Genomic DNA, 24,929 nt, shown 5'->3' with positions numbered 1-24,929 from the left:
TCATCTTATGTCAAAATATTAATTTTTTAGCAATTGCATGAATTGTATTTTAAACACACAAGATACAGGACTATAGTTTTTGATTATATTAAAAAGGAAAATCCATTTGATTGGATATATGTATTCAAAAAAGAAGACTTATCTCAAGACATTATGACAGACTTTAAAAATAAATAGGATTCGAATAATCTATCATATCATCGAACATTATTTGAAAATTTTATGAGAGAGATTCAGGAGCAAGTAAATTGGGGTAGTATGTCACACAGACAAATTAATTTATCTGGAAATAACATCACAGTATCTGAAGATTAACTAAATTTGTCATATGTATCATATTATCAAATATTATCTAAAGATTTTAAGAATTTAAAGAATAATCGTCTAAAGTAATGTATTATGTAGTCAAGAATTATCTGTAGATTTTATGAGAGAATTTCAAGATAAAAACGATTGGAATATGTAACAGGTGGAATGGCCTGCAGACTTTATGAGAGAATTTCAAGACCAATTATGCCAGGAGATCATAAAGATTTCAGAATTTATCTGAAGATCCTATGAGAGTATTTCAAGATAAATTATATTGGGATGATATATCAAGCGATCAAGTACTGTCTGAAGATTTTGTAATGGTTTTTAAAAATTAAGTTAATTGGGAAAATGTCTTAAAATACCAAAATATATCAGAAAGTTTCATACAGAATATATTGTAACACTATGAAATAATGGATCAGTTTGAAGATAACGATTATAATATATATATTTAACTGATGAATGTCATCAGTTCATAAAAACAATATATTATCATATTTACCTTAAGGAATGTGATGATAAATGGTTAGTAGGTCATTCTTCTTGTCCAATGTGTAGAAGCTTTATTAAAAAAATTTTCGAATGCATAAATTATAGTGAAGACTATGACAGTACTGGGCACTACACACTGTAGATGAATAGTTAGCTGAAGCCCCATGTGCTATTGCATGAATATGTATTTATGTATGTTATACTCAACACTCAGTTTAATTGAGCGGCCCAGAGATGTGGCTGGTCTCAATATTTGGTTATGATTTTCATCGTAGGGTGTCAGCTCACACCTGTCGTAAACTCAAATTTTTAAGCTGTAATAAAATATTAAAAATGCAGGGTGGTCTTTTGGTAAAATTTAAAATATTAATTCACTCACATTGATTTATAATTTGAACAACTAGTTTATTTTTAATTTTTCGCAAATAGTCTTTTATATATTGACTAACCTCTTAAAATGCTATCTGAAGGCCTCCTACACAAGGGCTGCCTTTAATAACTGATGCTACAACATTTCAACATAAAATTCAGATGTCGCCGTCATGGTACTCGATAGTCTGTTCACAGTTCACAAAATACACTGTTGTTTGCTGTCATAGACCGCTATATTGCACTCAACTTGGTCGTTTTTGAACATCGCAATATAAATACTTGTCTCCGATCGTGGCTTTTAATCCAATACGTCCCCAAACTCAACTGTGCAAAGATGTCCGACCTATACACCCTCGATACGACTGCCTATCGCAAAACAATGTTTGACAAATAAAATTACGAGTATTCTAAAACTAAACCACAAAAACACATATGGTACATTAAAATATATGGAAATTCTCTGGGAAATAATAATTTACAGACCAATTTTTTGTATCTGCCAACATTTTTTCAACAAATAATGTTCTTGTCGCGCGATTTTGCTTTACTTGGGTTTTTGATATTAAACATAAATAAACAAAAAAATGCATACTTAACTACTCAACTACCTCTTTAAGCTTTTAGAATGCTGCAATTAGCTTCGTGTCTTTAAATTTATTTATCACCAAATACACAATTTCTCTCAGTTGAATCCCATATTCCGACCTCTCATTCTAAAATGGTACATACTCTACTAAATCGGCTATGATTACTCGATGCAGCTCTACTAGCCACATGCGTAAACACTTCATTCATATTAATCGGCCCAAGTATTGTCAGGGTGTTGGCTTTTCAACTTCCATAAATTTACAATTTTTAAGACAACAATAACTTTTAAGCTCTTGTATATTTTTATGATGTCACTACATAATTTAGCTTTACATATTTTTCTGCCGATGAATGCCATCTCGCACCTCTGTGTTACTCTTAGTTCTGTTTCTGTCTATTTTTCTCTAGCATATACATTCCTCCAAGAGCTCCAACATGGCAATACTCTCGCCTGCCAAGCTTCCATTTGGGTATTTCCAAGGCCACATAATTGCTAGCTGCTCGCCACAGCCCCATAGCAACCGCCAGCCACGTGTTCTGCAGCGGAAAACTGCTGTTTTACTCTCCCCCCACAGCTTGTACATTCACAAGACAACAATTTTGATGGATACTAATTATGACATTAATCATTTCTGATCTTTAAATAATCATGTCAACACAAAATTCTTAAAGCTTATTTCATTGGTTAGTATAAATTTACTGAATTAGACTTACAATTAATTGTCAACATTTACTCACAGTTTCGATATCTATTTTCGGTTCTATACAGTTGCCTCTGTAATTTTTTTTTGTATTCTAATGACATAAAAATTATGTTAAAAGTTCTCTTCAATTAATTTTAAAACTATGAATTTGAGTTCAGTTCTGATTGGCTGTTTGAGGAACAACATAAGGTATTTATTTCTCTGTTTACCAAGTGTCCAGCTGCAAAAAGCGAGTACAACCACTGGTAGAATTCCATAAATATAGACAATGTGAACACTGAAATGTGAGGAACAAGGTGTGGTATCACAAAGCAATGTGATTTATATAAATATGCACAACTTTTGCACATTTATTCTAATAATAATATTTCTCTCTTTCTTTCTTGTATTATTCCAATAGCATTATCAACTATTCCCATAGCATTACCAACTATTTCGTTTAAATTTTCTATATGTTCATCCTTAGGTTAGATTATATTGTCACATAGAAGAAGGAGTAATCAGATGAATGAGGAACACTAACTTCACTTAACGAAGATTTGTTCAGCACTTGCACCTACAAGAGCAGGGAGCAAACTGCCTCCGGCCACAATACATACAGTATATATACAGCTACAGAACATTTCAGTACAATGATTCTTGACATTTGTGGATACTTCTAGAATGTACTCGAACCAAATATAGAAATTACAATTGTACAGTTCAGGTGGATTTTGAACTCACGACCCTCCATGCAACAGTTCAGTATCATAACCCCTACACCACAGCGCTACTCAGCTTCTTCTTTGACATTACTCCCTCCTTACGAGAATAGCATCTCGGTGTTACGTCCAAGTCCGAGAACAAGTCATCAGTCCTGCATAGGAGTATGTACACTGGTTGAAGACCAGTTATTCCCATTAATGACGGACATGTTTCCTGATCGAGGTACCATTTTTCAACAAGATGATTTGGCATACCATAAGGCCAACTATGCGATGGAATGGTTTGGGGAACACAGTAGCGAGTTGTAGTTGATGCGATGGCTGCCAACTCTCTAGATCTGAATCTGATCAAACACATGTGCGATTTGATTGAAGATAGTGTCAAAGGTTAATGTCCGCCTCTCTGGAATTTATGTGGAGTCAGGTGATGTGTGTGCAGATGTGCTGCCAACTCCCTCCAATGACCTACAGAGGCCTCTCTGCTTCTGTGGTGTCACCGCTTGACACCATACTTGCTAGGTGGTAGCCTTTAAATCGGCCGCGGTCCGTTAGTATACGTCGGACCCGCGTGTCGCCACTATCAGCGATTGCAGACCGAGCGCCGCCACACGGCAGGTCTAGAGAGACTTCCTAGTACTCGCCCCAGTTGTACAGCCGACTTTGCTAGCGATGGTTCACTGACAAAATACGCTCTCACTTGCCGAGACGATAGTTAGCATAGCCTTCAGCTACGTCATTTGCTACGACCTAGCAAGGCGCCATTACCAGTTACTATTGATGCTGTAAAACATGTACTGTCAAGAGCGATGTTCACCAATTATGGATTAAAGTTAAGTATTCCAGCAGCTACAAACGTTTTTTGTTAGTCTCATTTCCTTGACCTGTTCCAGACCTCACGCCAGCCTGCGTGAGCTAAAACGCATGCCTTTCGGCTTCCTCTCATAGTGGGTTGGCTGTCTTGCCAATCCACAACATTTGGCGACGAGGCCGCACCGCGTTCGTAATTATACTGCCCTGATTTACTTGTGTGATGGCTTCGTCACCATCTCCAGATGTACTGTCCGAATTTTATCGCTTACAGAACCAGCAGACGCAGGCCTTGCTGGATGCCCTTGGACAGCTCGTTCAGGGTCAACGTGCAATGCAAAACGATGCGGCGGCCGCCGCTCCACCGCTCACGCAGCCACCACACGCAGTTCCACCAACTTTTCGTCCTTTTGATGCTGCACTGGAAAGCTGGACTGAGTGGTCACGCCAATTTGGATTCCATCTCGCCGCCTACAGAATTCAAGGTAACGAGCCGCAGCCTTTTCTCCTTTCCTCCGTAGGCGTCCAAACGTACCGTGTGATAGTGAAATTATTTCCCCGACGCGACGTAGCAACTCTGTCCTACGACGAAATTTTGTCTGCATTAGATGCATATTTCAAAGAATCAGTCAATGTAGTTGCCAAAAGGTATACCTTCTTTCGTACAAAACGTACAGCAGGTCAGACTAATCGGGAGTGGGTTGCAACCTTGCAAGGCCTTACTAAGGATTGTGCTTTTGAGTGTCAATGTGGACTCCCTTATTCAGATACTATGGTACGTGCTGCAATTGCACAGAACGTTTCTGATGTTCGTATATGGGAACAGATTTTGAAACTAGTCAATCCCTCCCTTCAACAAGTGATGGACATATTGGATCGACAGACACACTTGACTTTGCTCAGAAATCATTTGAAACTTCACCAGCCGTGTGTCACATTAACCAGCCCGCCGGGCGCGCTGCGCGGAACAGTAAACAGTCCTCGCGCCCGGCCGCGCCAAAGACGCCTGGCTCTCAGCCACGTGTCCCCCGCCGGCAGGCAAATGCAGTGAAATCATGCCCGCGGTGTGCTACTAGACATTCGCGTGAGAATTGCCCTTCACGCCAAGCTATTTGCTTTTTCTGTAATAAAGAAGGACATGTTCAAAGTGTTTGCCAGAAAGAGCTCCACTCAGAAGCTCACAACCATTCCAGGCCCTTTGCTTCACGTCGAAATGGAACCAAGGGTACTCAGGCTCGTGAAACTTCGCCCAAGGAAAGTCATGTAGTTCATTCCAATCCGCCCAGTGCCACTCTCTCTAACAGTGACTGTGTTCGTCCCACAAAAAGTGTGCGTCGAGATCGCCGGAACTCCCGTCAAGTCGCAAGTGATTTTGAACCAGTGTCAGTTCACATTGCACGAGACAGTCGCTCTTGTCGTCAGCAGGACAATAAACGTTTTGTAGATTTGGACATTAACGGCAAAGTGATACCGTTCCAGCTCGATACCGGAGCTGCAGTTTCACTGATCAATCACGACACGTACAAACAGCTGGGCACACCTCCGTTGTGTGCCGCTAATGTTAAATTAAGTAGTTATTCAGGACAAGCGATCCCTGTGTTAGGACAGTGCAGCCTTCTTGTAACATACAAAGAACAAACAAAACTTGTGTCATTTTACGTCCTTCGTTCTTCTTCTGCAGTGAACTTGGTTGGTTTCAATTTATTTCAGTTGTTTAACTTGTCTATAATCAATTAGGTCCTACCAGTGAACCAGACTGTGCCTTCAGACCGTGTTTCTCGTCTATGTGACGAATTTGGAGACATTTTTGCACCGGGCCTTGGTTGCGCTAAGAACTATAAAGCACGTTTGGAACTGAAAGTAAACGCGCAACCGAAAGTTTTCAGAGCGCGCAATGTTCCACACGCATTGCGTGATGAGGTCACAAAAACATTACACGATTTGGAATCACAAGGTGTAATTGAACGTGTGCAGGCTTCTCTCTGGGCATCACCCTTAGTAATTTTGCAAAAACCTTCCGGAAAATTGAGACTTTGCGTGGACTTCAAGGCAACAGTGAATCCACAACTAGTGACTGCAACTTTTCCTTTACCCCGCCTGGAAGATCTTTTTGACAAACTGTGCCCGGGTAAATATTTTTCGAAGTTGGACCTAGCAGATATGTACTTGCAAATACCGGTGGACGAAGAATCCCAGCGCGTTTTGGTGCTTAACACGCATCTTGGTTTTGTATCGCTTCAAACGACTGCCATTCAGGTGTGCAACCGCCCCTGCATTGTTTCAGCAATATCTACAAACTGTTTGTGCGTCGGTCCCTACTGCAGCAAACTATCTGGACGATATTGTGATCTCCGGAAAGACGGAAGAAGAACATTTAGCCAATCTCAGAACATTATTTCAGGTCTTGCGACAAAATGGTCTTCGCTTGCGGAAGAACAAATGTGTGTTTTTGCTCGTGACTTACCCTATCTGGGACATGTACTCAATGCCCAAGGCATACATCCCAGTCCAGAGCACCTCCGTGCCTTACAAGACTTGCCTTCGCTGCAGAATTTGAAGCAGCTACAGAGTGTGCTGGGAAAAATAAATTACCATCATAAATATGTTCCCCATGCCTCTTCCATTTCAGCTCCGCTTCATCGCTTACGCCATAAAGGTGTTCCGTTTGTCTGGACGACGGAATGCGAACGCGCCTTTCGCCAGTTGAAATCGGCGTTGCTTTCCCATACTTGCCTTACGCCATTCGATCCCCGGAAGCCCCTTTTGTTGATGGTTGATGCATCAGAATTCGGGATCGGTGCTGTGCTTGCGCACAAAGATGGTTCGCACGATCGCCCTATTGCCTTTGCGTCCAAATTGCTCTCGTCTGCACAAAGAAATTATTCACAGATCGAGAAAGAAGCATTGGCTCTCGTATTTGGTGTTACTAAGTTTCATGATTTCTTGTATGGTCGTCACTTTACCATCATCACAGACCACAAACCTTTGACATCGCTTTTTCATCCGACCAAGCCTGTACCTTCACGTACAGCGCAGAAATTCATTCGCTGGTCTATTTTCCTCTCGCAGTACCGCTACGATATCTTGTATCGGTCCACTGATAAGCACGGAAACGCCGATGCGTTGTCCCGTTTGCCTGTTTCTGAGGATAGAGCATTCGATTCTTCCGAACTTGCTTGCATGTTCATTGATGCGGAAACCGATGACGTTGTCGAATCGTTTCCGATTGATTTTCGTCGTGTAGCCACAGCCACAGCTGCTGACCCTGTCCTTGCTACCGTTCTGCGTTTTGTTGCCACGCAATGGCCCTTTTCAAAGTCACGTATCGAAGATCCGTTGGTTCGCCGATTTTTTGCTCACAAGGAGAGACTTTTTGTACGACGTGGTGTTTTGCTGTTGCGTTCTGATAATGATCAGTCCAGGGTCGTGGTCCCACGTTCGTTACAGTCCTCTGTCTTACGGCTTCTCCATCAAGGACATTGGGGTATAGTGAGAACGAAACAACTTGCTCGTCAGCACTGTACTTGGTTCGGAATCGATGCCGCGATTACGAATATGTGCTCTTCTTGCATGGTGTGTGCTGAACAACAATCAGCACCACCGCGGAAATTCTTTGCATGGCCAAAAGCCACTTTCCCTTGGCAACGCTTACACATCGATTTTGCTGGTCCATTCTGGAATGCTCGATGGTTGGTTGTGGTAGATTCATTCAGTAATTTTCCTTTTGTTGTCCGGATGTCTTCCACGACGTCATCTGCCACCATCGAAGCGTTATCCGCTATCTTTTGCATTGAAGGTCTTTCACAGACTATTGTTTCCGACAATGGCCCACAATTCATGCCCGCATTATTTCAGTCATTCTGCTAGGCCAATGGTATTCAACATCTGACGTCCGCGCCGTTTTTGGCACAGTCAAACGGTGCCGCTGAACGTTTGGTCAGGACTTTCAAGTCACAGATGTTGAAGTTGAAAGCGTCGCATTCTCGGGAGGACGCGTTATAGCTCTTTTTGTCCTTGTATCGCTCTCAGCCCCGAGACGGTCGCTCGCCGGCTGAGTTGCTGCACGGTCGCCCTCATCGCACCTTGATGTCTTTGCTACATCCGCCGCATCGGTTTCCTGTGCAGCGGCAGACACCTGCTTTTGCCCCAGGCGACGTTGTCTACTACCGCCACTGTCGGGGTTCACGGCGTTGGCTTGCAGGGCGCATTCTTCGCTGCCTCGGCCGCGCGATGTATCTGGTTTTGGGGGCCTCTGGTGAGGTGCGTCGGCATCTGAACCAGGTGCGCCTCTGTGGTCGCATGGGATCTGCCGCTCGCCGTCTGCTTTCAGCGACGGTGCCGTCCGGCCAGCGCCCGGGGGACCCATCTACTGGCTCGCCTCAGCCCCAGGTGTTACCGACGCTGCCTTCCATTTTGCCCCATGGCGACGCGCCGCCGCCGCCGCCGCCGCCGCCTGTTCTCCCGCAGTCGACGCGTCGCTGCAACCGCCGGGCGCCTCCCTGGGTCACGCGCCGCCGATCGCTTCCCGTGACCAGTTGTCCTCCGACATGGAACTCTTGGCCGCTCTGGACCATATGTCGTCTTCGCCCGTAGGGTGCCCCTGCCCGATGGAGGTCGACCCTTCGGCCCCTCCTGTCTCTCTGCGGGCGCATACATCGCATGTTGGCGTGCACCTTGGAGCAGGTTTTCAGGCGTTTCCTAGCTCCCCTCGGACCGAATGGCAGGGTGCGGGTGGCACAGCCTCGCCTGTTGTTAGGCTCCCCACCTCGTCGCATATGTCAACATGGGGTCCTCCCCACGGCGGGCGGAAGCCTTATAACACCACCGTACGCCGATTTGCGGTGGAGGAATGTGGTGTCACCGCCAGACACCATACTTGCTAGGTGGTAGCCTTTAAATCGGCGGTGGTCCGTTAGTATACGTCGGACCCGCGTGTCGCCACTATCAGTGATTGCAGACCGAGCGCCGCCACACGGCAGGTCTAGAGAGACTTCCTAGCACTCGCCCCAGTTGTACAGCCGACTTTGCTAGCGATGGTTCACTGACAAAATATGCTCTCACTTGCCGAGACGATAGTTAGCATAGCCTTCAGCTACGTAATTTGCTACGACCTAGCAAGGCGCCATTACCAGTTACTATTGATGCTGTAAAACATGTACCGTCAAGAGCGATGTTCACCAATTATGGATTAAAGTTAAGTATTCCAGCAGCTACATGCGTTTTTTGTTAGTCTCATTTCCTTGACCTGTTCCAGACCTCACGCCAGCCTGCGTGAGCTAAAATGCGTGCCTTTCGGCTTCCTCTCATAGTGGGTTGGCTGTCTTGCCAATCCACAACAGCTTCCATGCCTCAGTATGTCGCCACTGTGCTATTACAGTGAAGTAATGAGACATGAAGTGAATTCGGCAAAAAGGGGAGCGAAGAAGTAATTAAATATGAGCAGTGCTGCTGACAACACATTTGAGTATCCACTAATTGCTTATTGAACCGTACAGCATCAATCATCTGTACCATGTCTGGTCTCCCAGAATGAACTAATGTGAATCAGTAGTACTGTTACCGTAAAAGAGAGCATTCTAGTGGCAGTGTCTTCTAGAAATCATGAGAATGTGTGTTTGGTCAACGCTTTCCACATCATCAACAATCAGTTGTGCTGCGCCACAACTGTAGTAGTTGGACAACAGGGTTGGAGCAGCACTATCCATTGTTACCAACTTTATTCAAGATGGCGGATCCAAGATGCTGGCGATAGAAGTGGCAACGTCGCAATGATGTCATGGTGGGAAGTTCAAATTTTCGTGGTAAAATAGGTAAATTGGGCTATCTCCACTAACCTAATCCCCTCCCCTCCCCCACTCTTCCCCTTTCCTCTCCTCCAGAAAATGGTGGGAAGTTCAAATTCCAGCAGGACAGTGCAACACACCATGGCTACCTCCTATAACCTAAAAAATGGCGAGAAAAAATGGCACTTGAGCCACCTCCACTAAGCTAGTCATCCAACCACCACCTCGTAGTAGAAACTGGTGGGAAAATGCCTGTGCTGGATAGGATGGATGCAAGTCTTTATTTAAACAATCTGAGGCAGTAGCTCCAACCAGTGTGTTCACCATGAGGTCTGCAGTTCAACTGACCCAGTACACAGTAGTGCCACCAGAGAGCACTGTTATCCATCAAGTGACATAACACAAGATGGCGGTCTGGGAGGAAAATGTCAGGAAAATCACTCAGAATGCGCTGGGTTGTTGGAGAGGGAAGGGATTATATTTATTTCATGACAATTCCTTTAGGGATGGATTACACTGATACAAAGCACTAGCCATGATGTGCTTGGGGTCATGCTACATAGCCTACAGACCTGCAAACTACTCGTAAATCGCTGAAATAATACATATATAATGCTCTGTCAACCCACTCACAACGCTTAAACAGCCGAAAATAATGTAGTGCACAAACCCACAGTGCATGTAAAAAACGCTTTCGAACTATCATCAACCACAACGTATCAGAGGCTCCAACACGCACATATTTCGATGCCGCCGTGAGCCTCCACTGGACAGACGAGTGCAAGGGGGGCAAGCCATTGCTCTCAGGCCACTATCGTCTACAGCCAGCAAGTGAAAGTCACATCTATTTTCGGGTATACAGTTAGAGTTCTTCGAGTGTTATACCGGCGTCACATGTCTTTGTAAATAAGACCCAAGTCACCCTCTGAGCTGTGTGCATGTTTATCATTGCTGGTGCGATACCTCTCTATCTGTGGCTACTGACGTCACAGATCGCGCTATTGAAATCTGTTAAAATGCTTCCTAGAATAGCACGTTGTGCATTATTCCTATCGATTTTAATGGGGCATCTGAGATGCCTCTGGCTATGCCATGTTTACTGTGACTGACGTCTACCTGCAAGTCCAGCATCAAGTGACAGATGTCTGCATAGTGGCTCACCCCTGTAGGCACTTTTAAAAGGCTCCCAGTGTTATACGGACGTCCCACGGCTATTTGAATAAGAGCCAAATCGACCTCTCGGCAACTGTAAAGTGTCGCAGAAATAGTTAACAGACACTTTTGTAGGAGCTTTCGTGATGTCTCAGCTTGTCTGCATGGAAATTCTTGTTCCAATAGAACCTGTTTACAGAAATAGCTTAGAATAACGCCGAATAAATTCTTCCTGATAGTCCAAACGTGGCACCTCGTCCATCGCGTGTTATCCTTAGAGAAAATCGTTAAGAACTACTTTCAACAAACATCTCCGAAATGCAAACGTTCTCACCCGTATATATAGGCTCCTATGCCCTGGCATAATGGATGTCTTGTGAATGAATGGAGCATTATGATAGGCTCTTACTGAATTTACCTGCCAAATTGCTCTTGCTGCAAATGTGGAGCACTGTCCACTTTTCTATGTCCACAGATGAGACTTTTAATGTCAAAACTATTTTGTACAGATCGCCATATTGCACTGACAGTTAAACCATGTAAAAGTAGCCTACAGATCGTGAAATATGGAAAGACTCTTACTCGATTATACTACTCTGGCACTGAGGACATAAGCTTGGATATTAGAGCGTGTAACCGATCTCCAACGTGGAAATATACTGCCGCATACTGTATCGACGTTATGAACATACAATACGTATCCAGCGCCATACAAAATCGCCCATTTTGCATCATTCATATAGCTGCCGACCGTCAAACACTCATAGATATACCACGAAGGCAGACAGCCCCATATATACTCCTTACAGCACTAGATATATCCCGTGAAGCCGGGCAGTCGCAAGTCATCTGCTCCCAACGTGTGACCAGAGCACCCTAAGAGGACCGGAGTCACTCCCTGAACTGTTGTACAATGACGGGCTCGTTTCCTCTCGGCAGAAAGGTGACACTGTTTCTGCCCCGACCTGCATGCTTGCTTGCTTTCTACACCATCTCCAGACTCTGAGATTACAAGAACATATGTAATTTCACATGGTTTGCCAGAATATCACATCATTTTCGCGAGACTTCTCGATATCAAGCACACAGCCATATCGCTTGCACGTCATTAGCATCACTCACACAGTGCAATTACGAAGACATAGACCGGAAATTATTTCTCCAGAAACCCAAAACGTAAGCGAGGAGTAGCGTGCTGTAAACCTCTGAGTATTTAGAAACTTACGCCATCTACGAAGACGCTTACATGAGAACTCGAAAAAAAAAAAAAAAAAAAAAAGAAAACCGGCGACAACTGATATCTCCACTTGCGAATACCGATGTCGGTGATGTAAGAGATTCCAAATCATTCTTATAATTTACAAAGTAAACTAAAGTGTTTCTCATGTCTAGAGAACCAGCAAATGCCTCTTCCACCTGTATTTCACTTGCCAGATATTCACAACACAAACGATGCTCTCTCAACTACATAAAGGCGCGAAATGTGCAGAAGCTGTCAATTGGACAATTTACTTGGGAGGCAATAGTGGTCCGGGGCAAGCACACATCCACATTTAATCTTTTCAAATTTCCAAGCGACCACGAAAGGAGTCCAACGCAGACTCACTATTAGTTCGCTATTCAGCCATTAAGAAGACGACGCGTTTAAGTCAGCTACATTCCTGCACCACAACTGGCCTCTCCATTCAGACAGCTCCTACCATTAGCCAGAAACGTGAATCATTCCCACCACTGGTCAATGGCGCTGCACATTAAGCACGCATGGACAGAATCATCCTAGGAAATTGGCCACATATATATTTTATCACTGTACTTACAATTAAATATTACGATCGCGGTCTCAATTGGACGACATTAGCAAATGAGCAAAGTATCGAAAATACACCCTGCTGACGACTGTGGCTCTAGAAATAGAAATATATGTACCATTCGTATGACCTGACAACTCTTCCCTTTGCTGTCACAGTATTCCACGTCATATCCATTCCTTCCTTACGACTGGACATAGTCATTTCCCTTTGCACATGTCGGAACACACACACACACACACACTTACTTTATAAGCCTGGTGCTCAAGGAGAACCTATCATGCATCCCCTTCTAGTAAGTATAATAATTCGCCAAAAAGTGGTTGCTGGCGATACGAAAGAAGACTGAGAGAAAATCAGCGATGGGTGGACAAGTCAAATAAGTTTTTCTTATGAGTGGTACCACTGTGTCTTAGAAAGAGAGGCTTAACCGTCTTACAAACCGCCAAATGTTAAAAAAAAACACGATCGCAACGACCATATTACTATCACAATCGGTCTTGGTTCTACAGGTACACCCAAGTATCCACGATAAAAGCTATACTGGCTTCATAAATCGAGGTGTGGCATTACCTCTGAATGAAGTGCTTTTCCCAGACAAATACCATGACACTGAATATAGACAGTGATCTGCGGAGTGCATATTATCAGAACAACAGTGCGGTTACACATCGCCAACGGTGCAATCTCGTGATAAAATCACCGAATTTAAAAAGTGATTCGGTTAAGGAACATGGTTTGAAGCCGGTATTTGCAACTCCCTCACGCCACTACAAGATATTTTTCCAGTATTTGTAAAACATTCTGTCTCGATGCCTCGTCAGAGATATGGTGATATATCGACTGGGTTATAGGTGTTAGTTGATTGAGAAGGATCACAAACAGTAGATGGTGTGCTGATTTAGGTCACAATAAATGTACACTAGCTTTTCAGATCTCTAGTGCTATGCTTCCCAGTAGAAATGATGTCTATTATTTGGAATTAAGTCTTTTCATTCAACAACATACCCTCTTTGTATCTGATGGAGAAGTCCTTTAATGATTACAGTGACTAGTGAATCATATTTGTGACAATCATATCTCGAAACGAGTCACCTTTTTCGAACCTATTTGCTACAGTTGTAAGTAGGCTGTTTATGTTTTCTTATTGGCAACGTTACGTAGCGCTCTGTATGAAAATCACTGGCTGTGCTGTGTGCAGTCTGTGGCTAGTTTGCATTGTTGTCTGCCATTGTAGTGTTGGGCAGCGGCAGCTGGATGTGAACAGCGCGTAGCGTTGCGCAGTTGGAGGTGAGCCGCCAGCAGTGGTGGATGTGGGGAGAGAGATGGCGGAGTTCTGAAATTTGTAACACTGGTTGTCATGAACTGCTGTATATATTATGACCTTTGAACACTAGTAAGGTAAATACATTGTTTGTTCTCTATCTAAATCTTTCAATTGCTAACTATGCATATCAGTAGTTAGTGCCTTCCGTAGTTTGAATCTTTTATTTAGCTGGCAGTAGTGGCGCTCGCTGTACTGCAGTAGTTCGAGTAACGAAGATTTTTGTGAGGTAAGTGATTTGTGAAAGGTACAGGTTAATGTTAGTCAGGGCCATTCTTTTGTAGCGATTTTTGAAAGTCAGATTGCGTTGCGCTGAAAATATTGTGTGTCAGTTTAAGCACAGTCATGTATAATTATTCAAAGGGGACGTTTCATATGTCGACCCTTAGCCGAGGATACCTCACTGGAATCTTCTGATTTTTTCTAGTAGTTTCTGTAATTAGTGTAGCTTTTGTTTATTGCTAGCGCGTAATTATAGAGAGAATTTCCATTGTAGTTGTAGTTTTTCATTGTTGTACAGTAAAACAGTTGTGGAATGCATGTAGATTTGCACCAAGTATTTCGCAGTAGCACTTGCAATTAAGTAGACATTATTTCCATTGCTATGTTATTTTATTTTGCTCTTCAAATTGTGCTTTTCTGTGTTATCGTGTGAAATATTGTGACAATTATGGCGTGTGAAAAACGTAAAACTAGGCTACAAAGTAAACTGAGAAATGACAGTGAAGACGAAAGCAGTGTGTTAACGCCGCAGAGTAATGAATTAACTAATGTTCAAAGTAGTAATTTGGTAACTGCGCATAGTGAAATGGAGCGGGTTGCAAATAATGGTGTACACAGTGAAACAATTAGTGAACAGGGAAGCATTATTGATCGATCGGTCGGCAAAAGCTCGCCTCAGGAATCCGAAATGACAGGAAACAATCTCGCAAATACTGTAGATTCAGGTTTTGGGTCCTCACCGTTTTCTGAAATGAGTCAAGACACATATTCTGCTTGTCAAAATGTGAATGTTGCCGGTGAAAATGCACTGCCAAAAAGCATAGAGAAACAGATTCCAGACACTAATACATTATTATTGCAACTAATGCAATAAATGGAACAAAATCAGAGACAAATGGGACAAAGGCTTCAAAAGTTAGACACAATGGAACAACACCAGAGACAAACACAGCAACAGTTAGACACAGTGGAACAAAATCTTAAAAAGTTAGACACAGTGGAACAAAAGCTTAAAAAGTTAGACACAATGGAACAAAATCTTCACACCACGCTTGAACAAACACGTGAAGATTTAACTACTGAGTTACATAAAATAGAATCGAAATGTCAAAAAGTCTGTATCGACGTAAAAACACAAATTTGTGAGCATTTCCAACCTATTTTTTTGCGCCATGAAAATGCATTACAGAATCACGAAGCAGCCATAAAAGAACTGCAAACTATTGTTCATGAAAATCATGAGAGCCTGCAAGCTAAAATTGACTCAGTTGCATCTACCGATTCGGTTACGCAACTTGCAAAAACTCAGGAAAACTTAAAGGACACAGTAGATACTCTGAAAATTGCTTCAGAAAGACACATGGAGGAAATTAGTTCATTATCAGAGAAAGTAGTTGAACTTTCGGATCAGCAAAATAATTTATCTACGAAGGTAGATGATAATCTGAATGACACAAAACCTGTAGTCTTTAATGACACAGAAGAGTGCGAACAAATTAGGAAATTCAAACAAAATCAGAATCAAATTAATACGCAACACCAAAGAGAAATCCGCGAAGTACAAGATCAGCTGACACAGGTAATACAAGAATTACGTATTTCAGAGGACACTCGCGCCCCAATACGGGAAGAGGGACATAGAAATACGGAACAGCCACAAAATAATAACACAGCGCATTTCAGAAATTATGAAAGAAATTGGCAAGGTGCACCGAATTTTGAAATGGAACCGCCGAAACGACGTAACAATGACCGATATGCGACTCGCCGACATGATGACTTTGACTATACGCTGTTCATTACTACACGTAAATTCAAAACATTTAAGAATTCTGGCAACGACATTCATCCACAAGCATGGCTCCATCAATTCTCTCATTGTTTTCCTCCCAACTGGTCGTTAGAACACAGATTAGAATTTATGTGTGGCTATTTAGAGAATGAACCAGCTGTAAGAATGCGATCGGTCATTCACGATTGTCACAGTGAAGGAGAATTTTACCATGCCTTCCTCTCAGCATATTGGTCTCAAGCTACACAAGACCGAGTAAAACATAGCATCATGATGATGAAACACTTTGAACAATCTGAATTTTCCAGTCTTGTCAAATATTTTGAAGACATGTTGCATAAGAATCAGTATCTTTCAAACCCATACAGCCCCTCAGAACTCATCCGCATTTGCTTAATCAAATTGCCTGAACATTTACGACATATTATTTTAGCAGGACGTTGCAAAGACGACATTGAAGCTTTTCAGGGAGTGTTACAAGAACTGGAAATTGACACTGACAAGCGGAGAACGCGAAAACAGGAGCACAACAATTACAGATCACATCCGTCACAATTCCGCGATGACAGAAATAATATACGACAAGGCTATTCTTTCAACGTAAATCGTGACCAAAACAGACACCACCCATATGACGACCACTGGCAGAGTAATAATAGTTACAGAGAAAGATCGCATTTCCATAGTAATGAATATGACAGAGACAACCATAGAAACAGACAATATGGGAACCAAAATGATTATTATCACGGGAGACAGAATAACTTCAGACGCAACGGTCCACTGTGCAGTGATAATTCAGGGAGAAATTCTCCACCATTTAACAGACGAGAAAGAAACTGTGGAATCTACCGACATGACGACAGACGGTATGATCGTAACGACAGACCTGAATTCCATCAGAACTGGCAGGATTCAAACAGAGCTGGGCACTTTCGACAACGTGAATTTGTAGTAGCTAGGTCTCCTAATCCCAATAACGACGCGCGCCAACAAAGAGACAGACAATGACTCGCACCGCAGGCAGCCGCGTGCGCCGGCTGGCTCAGAGAAAAATAAGAAAAACGCTAACCTTGAGAAAAATTCCAGTATTCTTTAACGACGTATACCGCATGATAATTGCATTCAAGTTCAAACTCTGAGTACTATGAAGAGTAAAGTATTGCACCACACTTCACATGTAAAACCGCATATTGAGAGGTAATCTGCTTTTTAACTGTCTTTGCCATAAAACACTTCACTTTACATTACTAGTATGCTTTGTCAGACTTAGAATCTGTTCATATGCAACAATGTTTGAAGTTAAATATCCAGTCAAGAACCAAGAGAACTTATTTCAACAGAAATTACGAATGCATTGTTATAGTGAACAGACGACACAGTGTTGTTATTTGTACATCCTTGCTTGTTAGTTGCACGATTACGTAACGACTATAAGGCTCACATACTTAGAACATTTACATCTACATCTACATCTACATCTATACTCCGCGAGCCACCTTACGGTGTGTGGCGGAGGGTACTTATTGTACCACTATCTGATCCCCCCTTCCCTGTTCCATTCACGAATTGTGCGTGGGAAGAACGACTGCTTGTAAGTCTCCGTATTTGCTCTAATTTCTCGGATCTTTTCGTTGTGATCATTACGCGAGATATATGTGGGCGGTAGTAATATGTTGCCCATCTCTTCCCGGAATGTGCTCTCTCGTAATTTCGATAATAAACCTCTCCGTATTGCGTAACGCCTTTCTTGAAGTGTCCGCCACTGGAGCTTGTTCAGCATCTCCGTAACGCTCTCGCGCTGACTAAATGTCCCCATGACGAATCGCGCTGCTTTTCGCTGGATCATGTCTATCTCTTCTATTAATCCAACCTGGTAAGGGTCCCATACTGATGAGCAATACTCAAGAATCGGACGAACAAGCGTTTTGTAAGCTACTTCTTTCGTCGATGAGTCACATTTTCTTAGAATTCTTCCTATGAATCTCAACCTGGCGCCTGCTTTTCCCACTATTTGTTTTATGTGATCATTCCACTTCAGATCGCTCCGGATAGTAACTCCTAAGTATTTTACGGTCGTTACCGCTTCCAATGATTTACCACCTATGGCATAATCGTACTGGAATGGATTTCTGCCCCTATGTATGCGCATTATATTACATTTATCTACGTTTAGGGAAAGCTGCCAGCTGTCGCACCATTCATTAATCCTCTGCAGGTCTTCCTGGAGTACGTACGAGTCTTCTGATGTTGCTACTTTCTTGTAGACAACCGTGTCATCTGCAAATAGCCTCACGGAGCTACCGATGTTGTCAACTAAGTCATTTATGTATATTGTAAACAATAAAGGTCCTATCACGCTTCCTTGCGGTACTCCCGAAATTACCTCTACATCTGCAGATTTTGAACCGTTAAGAATGACATGTTGTGTTCTTTCTTCTAGGAAATCCTGAATCCAATCACAAACCTGGTCCGATATTCCGTAAGCACGTATTTTTTTCACTAAACGTAAGTGCGGAACCGTATCAAATGCCTTCCTGAAGTCCAGGAATACGGCATCAATCTGCTCGCCAGTGTCTACGGCACTGTGAATTTCTTGGGCAAATAGGGCGAGCTGGGTTTCACATGATCTCTGTTTGCGGAATCCATGTTGGTTATGATGAAGGAGATTTGTATTATCTAAGAACGTCATAATACGAGAACACAAAACATGTTCCATTATTCTACAACAGATTGACGTAAGTGAAATAGGCCTATAATTATTCGCATCTGATTTATGACCCTTCTTGAAAATGGGAACGACCTGTGCTTTCTTCCAGTCGCTAGGTACTTTACGTTCTTCCAGAGATCTACGATAAATTGCTGATAGAAAGGGGGCAAGTTCTTTAGCATAATCACTGTAGAATCTTAAGGGTATCTCGTCTGGTCCGGATGCTTTTCCGCTACTAAGTGATAGCAGTTGTTTTTCAATTCCGATATCGTTTATTTCAATATTTTCCATTTTGGCGTCCGTGCGACGGCTGAAGTCAGGGACCGTGTTACGATTTTCCGCAGTGAAACATTTTCGGAACACTGAATTCAGTATTTCTGCCTTTCTTCGGTCGTCCTCTGTTTCGGTGCCATCGTGGTCAACGAGTGACTGAATAGGGGATTTAGATCCGCTTACCGATTTTACATATGACCAAAACTTTTTAGGGTTCTTGTTTAGATTGTTTGCCAATGTTTTATGTTCGAATTCGTTGAATGCTTCTCTCATTGCTCTCTTTACGCTCTTTTTCGCTTCGTTCAGCTTTTCCTTATCAGCTATGATTCGACTACTCTTAAACCTATGGTGAAGCTTTCTTTGTTTCCGTAGTACCTTTCGTACATGATTGTTATACCACGGTGGATCTTTCCCCTCGCTTTGGACCTTAGTCGGTACGAACTTATCTAAGGCGTACTGGACGATGTTTCTGAATTTTTTCCATTTTTGTTCCACATCCTCTTCCTCAGAAATGAACGTTTGATGGTGGTCACTCAGATATTCTGCGATTTGTGCCCTATCACTCTTGTTAAGCAAATAGATTTTCCTTCCTTTCTTGGCATTTCTTATTACACTTGTAGTCATTGATGCAACCACTGACTTATGATCACTGATACCCTCTTCTACATTCACGGAGTCGAAAAGTTCCGGTCTATTTGTTGCTATGAGGTCTAAAACGTTAGCTTCACGAGTTGGTTCTCTAACTATCTGCTCGAAGTAATTCTCGGACAAGGCAGTCAGGATAATGTCACAAGAGTCTCTGTCCCTGGCTCCAGTTCTGATTGTGTGACTATCCCATTCTATACCTGGTAGATTGAAGTCTCCCCCTATTACAATAGTATGATCACGAAACTTCTTCACGACGTTATGCAGGTTCTCTCTGAGGCGCTCAACTACTACGGTTGCTGATGCAGGTGGCCTATAGAAGCATCCGACTATCATATCTGACCCACCTTTGATACTTAACTTAACCCAGATTATTTCACATTCGCATTCGCTAATAACTTCACTGGATATTATTGAATTCTTTACTGCTATAAATACTCCTCCACCATTGGCGTTTATCCTATCCTTGCGGTATATATTCCATTCTGTGTCTAGGATTTCGTTACTGTTCACTTCCGGTTTTAACCAACTTTCCGTTCCTAATACTATATGCGCACTATTTCCTTCAATAAGAGATACTAATTCAGGAACCTTGCCCTGGATACTCCTGCAGTTTACCAATATTACGTTAACATTTCCTGTTTTTGGTCTCTGAGGACGGACGTTCTTTATCAACGATGCTGATGTTCTCTCTGGTAAGCCGTCAGGTATTTTATCGTTTCGCCCAAGGGGGGGTCCCTCTAACCTAAAAAACCCCCGTGTGCACGCCACACGTACTCTGCTACCCTAGTAGCTGCTTCCGGTGTGTAGTGCACGCCTGACCTGTCTAGGGGGGCCCTACAGTTCTCCACCCAATAACGGAGGTCGATGAATTTGCAACCATTATAGTCGCAGAGTCGTCTGAGCCTCTGGTTTAGACCCTCCACACGGCTCCAAACCAGAGGACCGCGATCGACTCTGGGCACTATGCTGCAGATATTAAGCTCAGCTTGCACTCCGCGTGCGATGCTGGTTGTCTTCACCAAATCAGCCAGCCGCCGGAAGGAACCAAGGATGGCCTCAGAACCCAAGCGGCAGGCGTCATTCGTTCCGACATGTGCTACTATCTGCAGCCGGTCACACCCAGTGCGTTCAATAGCTGCCGGAAGGGCCTCCTCCACATTACGGACGAGACCCCCCGGCAAGCACACCGAGTGCACACTGGCATTCTTCCCCGACCTACCCGCTATTTTCCTGAGGGGCTCCATAACCCGCCTAACGTTGGAGCTCCCTATAACTAATAGGCCCGCCCTCTGTGACTGTCGGGACCTTGCCGGAGAATCGGCCACTGGCCCAACAGGCGAGGCATCCTGTGGTGGCTCGGAAACGATGTCATCACCACTAGGAAGCACCCCGTACCTGTTGGAAAGGGGTAAGGCAGCCGCCACGCGGCCAGATCCCACCTTCGCCTTTCGGCCAGGCACGCGCGAGCCCACCACTGTCCGCCATTCACCCTGGAGTGATGGCTGACCGGTAAGATGCTCACTGCCGGAAGACGCAGCGACATCAGGGGTTCCATGTGATTCCAAGGCCACCGAAGTAGGCATAGGTCTCACCACAGTTGCCCCAACGCCACTACGAGCCGACGCCTGCGCCTCGAGCTCGATGAGCCTAACAGACAAAGCCTCCACCTGTCCCCGAAGAGTGGCCAATTCTCCTTGCGTCCGCTCACAACAACCACAGTCCCTACACATGACTATGTTTACCCTACTCTATACGGTGACAAATTCCCAAGATAATCTTCTGATGAGCTACTCTGATAATCAAGAAACACTCACTGAAATACGAGACGCGAAAACTACGCTAGGTTTTCCCAGAAAAACTATTTAAAAGCTAAGCGCAGCAAATAAGTACAAAAACACTGTTATTGAAATAAAAGGTTCTACCTAGTAAGCACTCGAACACGCAAGAAATTACAAAAATAAACTAGTAATTACACAGATAACTGAAAATAAGTCGCTGCTGTTTGTAAAATATGTAAGAAGCAAACGGTGTACTCGCCTTAGTAGTAGCAGGAGCTAGCGATGCGCTCTCGCTGACGGTCTAACTGACACTGACTGAGCTGCTCTAACCAAACATACAAGCCTGCACGATACGAGAGTCGATACAACGGTCGATAGCAATGGCGGTACTGTACACTACACTGTTATTGAAATAAAAGGTTCTACCTAGTAAGCACTCGAACACGCAAGAAATTACAAAAATAAACTAGTAATTACACAGATAACTGAAAATAAGTCGCTGCTGTTTGTAAAATATGTAAGAAGCAAACGGTGTACTCGCCTTAGTAGTAGCAGGAGCTAGCGATGCGCTCTCGCTGACGGTCTAACTGACACTGACTGAGCTGCTCTAACCAAACATACAAGCCTGCACGATACGAGAGTCGATACAACGGTCGATAGCAATGGCGGTACTGTACACTACACTGTTATTGAAATAAAAGGTTCTACCTAGTAAGCACTCGAACACGCAAGAAATTACAAAAATAAACTAGTAATTACACAGATAACTGAAAATAAGTCGCTGCTGTTTGTAAAATATGTAAGAAGCAAACGGTGTACTCGCCTTAGTAGTAGCAGGAGCTAGCGATGCGCTCTCGCTGACGGTCTAACTGACAGTACTGCTAATGAGATTTTAATGCAACATTTTGGTTTACTTGAAAATACATTCTGGATTTAAAGTACTTTCTGTGAAATACCAGATGACACAGTGGTTAGTTTATGTGACAGCTACACGATTTTATCACGACGCTACTAATGAGTGACAATTTACAATAATGCTTCTGCGGTGTATCTGTTTTATATCTGCACAGTTTTTCTGTATTATTCTGGAAAGTAAAACATGTTTTAGTAGTAACTTTTGTATAGCAGCAATGAGACAGCCTTTACCTGTCAGCATGTCAAGAGTCAGCACTGTCTTTCCGTTGGAAGGACAACACTACGTCTTCAAGACTGCATGGAAATCCACTACTTCCATGTGCATTGTCTTTTACTGCTCAGACTTTGAGAAAAGAAACGGCAGTTTTACTGTGATGAATGATCAGGACTGTCTTTATGGACTGTGAGAAAATTTTAGCTTTTGACCAACATTGTATTAATAAGTGTGTGCATATGATATCTTTCTTACTGTAATTATGAAAAATTTTTTCAAATCTGTATTGGTCAATGCCCAAAACAATTTGTAAAATTTTTTGTGGGGGGCATGGGGGCTATGTAAGTAGGCTGTTTAGGTTTTCTTATTGGCAACGTTACGTAGCGCTCTGTATGAAAATCACTGGCTGTGCTGTGTGCAGTCTGTGGCTAGTTTGCATTGTTGTCTGCCATTGTAGTGTTGGGCAGCGGCAGCTGGATGTGAACAGCGCGTAGCGTTGCGCAGTTGGAGGTGAGCCGCCAGCAGTGGTGGATGTGGGGAGAGAGATGGCGGAGTTCTGAAATTTGTAACACTGGTTGTCATGAACTGCTGTATATATTATGACCTTTGAACACTAGTAAGGTAAATACATTGTTTGTTCTCTATCTAAATCTTTCATTTGCTAACTATGCATATCAGTAGTTAGTGCCTTCCGTAGTTTGAATCTTTTATTTAGCTGGCAGTAGTGGCGCTCGCTGTACTGCAGTAGTTCGAGTAACGAAGATTTTTGTGAGGTAAGTGATTTGTGAAAGGTATAGGTTAATTTTAGTCAGGGCCATTCTTTTGTAGCGATTTTTGAAAGTCAGATTGCGTTGCGCTGAAAATATTGTGTGTCAGTTTAAGCACAGTCATGTATAATTATTCAAAGGGGACGTTTCACAGTAAAATTTCAGATAGTCTCTATGCCTCTGGCAACTGCTACCATTTTTGCAGCTTTGTGCATATGATTGCTCCAATTTAAGTTGGAACTGAGCACAAGTCAGAGAGAGCTGTATCCACCACCTTCTGCAACCCGTGTAGAACAGAGTGACCTGAGTTAGTGCAGCAGGGCCATGTTTATACCATTTGGTAGAAATGAGAACAAGTTGTCGTACATCCACCAACAGTGTACAACGTGTAAGGTCAGCGCCAAACGAAGCCTTTTCCTGCAATAAGAGATAGTATAAAATACAGTACGGCAACTGAAGAAGGACGAGGATTTTGTTACTGCATTGTGGTGTATCCACAAACTATGTACAGATACTGCAGTACAAAACAGATCCACATCCCTCAGGGTCCATTAACGTCTGTCGCTCCAACATGCTATCATCAATATTCTGTATAATCCAACAGACAAAAATTACGAACTACAACACCTCCACTAACTTAGAGAACTCCACAACATTTTTACTTCATCTCTCTCCTCCCATATATCAAAAACTAATACCGTCTGCATGCAGGCATTGGGCACATGTGACGATCCTATTAAATACACAGGTATTGATCTATTGCACAAACGAGTGTAAAGTTGCGTCGTCTGTACTACGGGAGCCACAAACTGTACTGTAAGTTGCAAGAGACCCTCCCTGTGACCTTGTGTCATTGTTTGAAACCTTGTTTTTTCTGCTTTAACACGCTTTGTACGCTTCTGTACATTTGTTTTTTCCCTGACAAGACTTTGAAGTCTGTGTCAGGTTCTAAACTGGCATTAACACATTCTGATCTATTGCTTCTCACAGAAAACTAGACGTCACCTGATGTAAATCATGTTGTTAATGCTGCTACCGTAACACACCCCACACACTGGATGACTTTAAATAAAAGACAGTTACAACATAAGGATACTGGAAGAGTTTGGCCGCGTTGTAGAGCATTTCCAAACAGCAGTCCGACGGTGAAGGACGACCTCAACATTTAAATTCATCTGTCAGAGTGACAGAATAGCTGATGGCTCTGCATTCCATTTCGACTGATTCCTCATATTGAACTCATGTATGCGATCACTGTTTCGGGACTATCCATCCCCAGAGGGTGTTGCCCCTCCACCAAAACTCTTTCCCCATCTCAAATAAACGATATCAGTTAATTACTATGTGATAACCAACAGGGCACCAGTGGATGGATGGGATGGAAAATACACTGTCAATGTACTGTAATAATAAGCGTCACAGTTGATAGTGCGAACAATTTTAGCAATTTTACAGTAATTTCAACACCAACCAACGATGCAATTCCATGTTCGCCAGTTTCAGTAACTTCACTAAACTGCCCCTTCTCTACTTTGAGAGTATCGTTGCCAATGTAGATAGATGA

The sequence above is a fragment of the Schistocerca nitens genome, chromosome 6, assembly GCF_023898315.1.
Source record: "Schistocerca nitens isolate TAMUIC-IGC-003100 chromosome 6, iqSchNite1.1, whole genome shotgun sequence".
In the NCBI taxonomy this organism is placed as follows: domain Eukaryota; kingdom Metazoa; phylum Arthropoda; class Insecta; order Orthoptera; family Acrididae; genus Schistocerca; species Schistocerca nitens.
Note: the sequence above shows the minus strand (reverse complement) of the source record.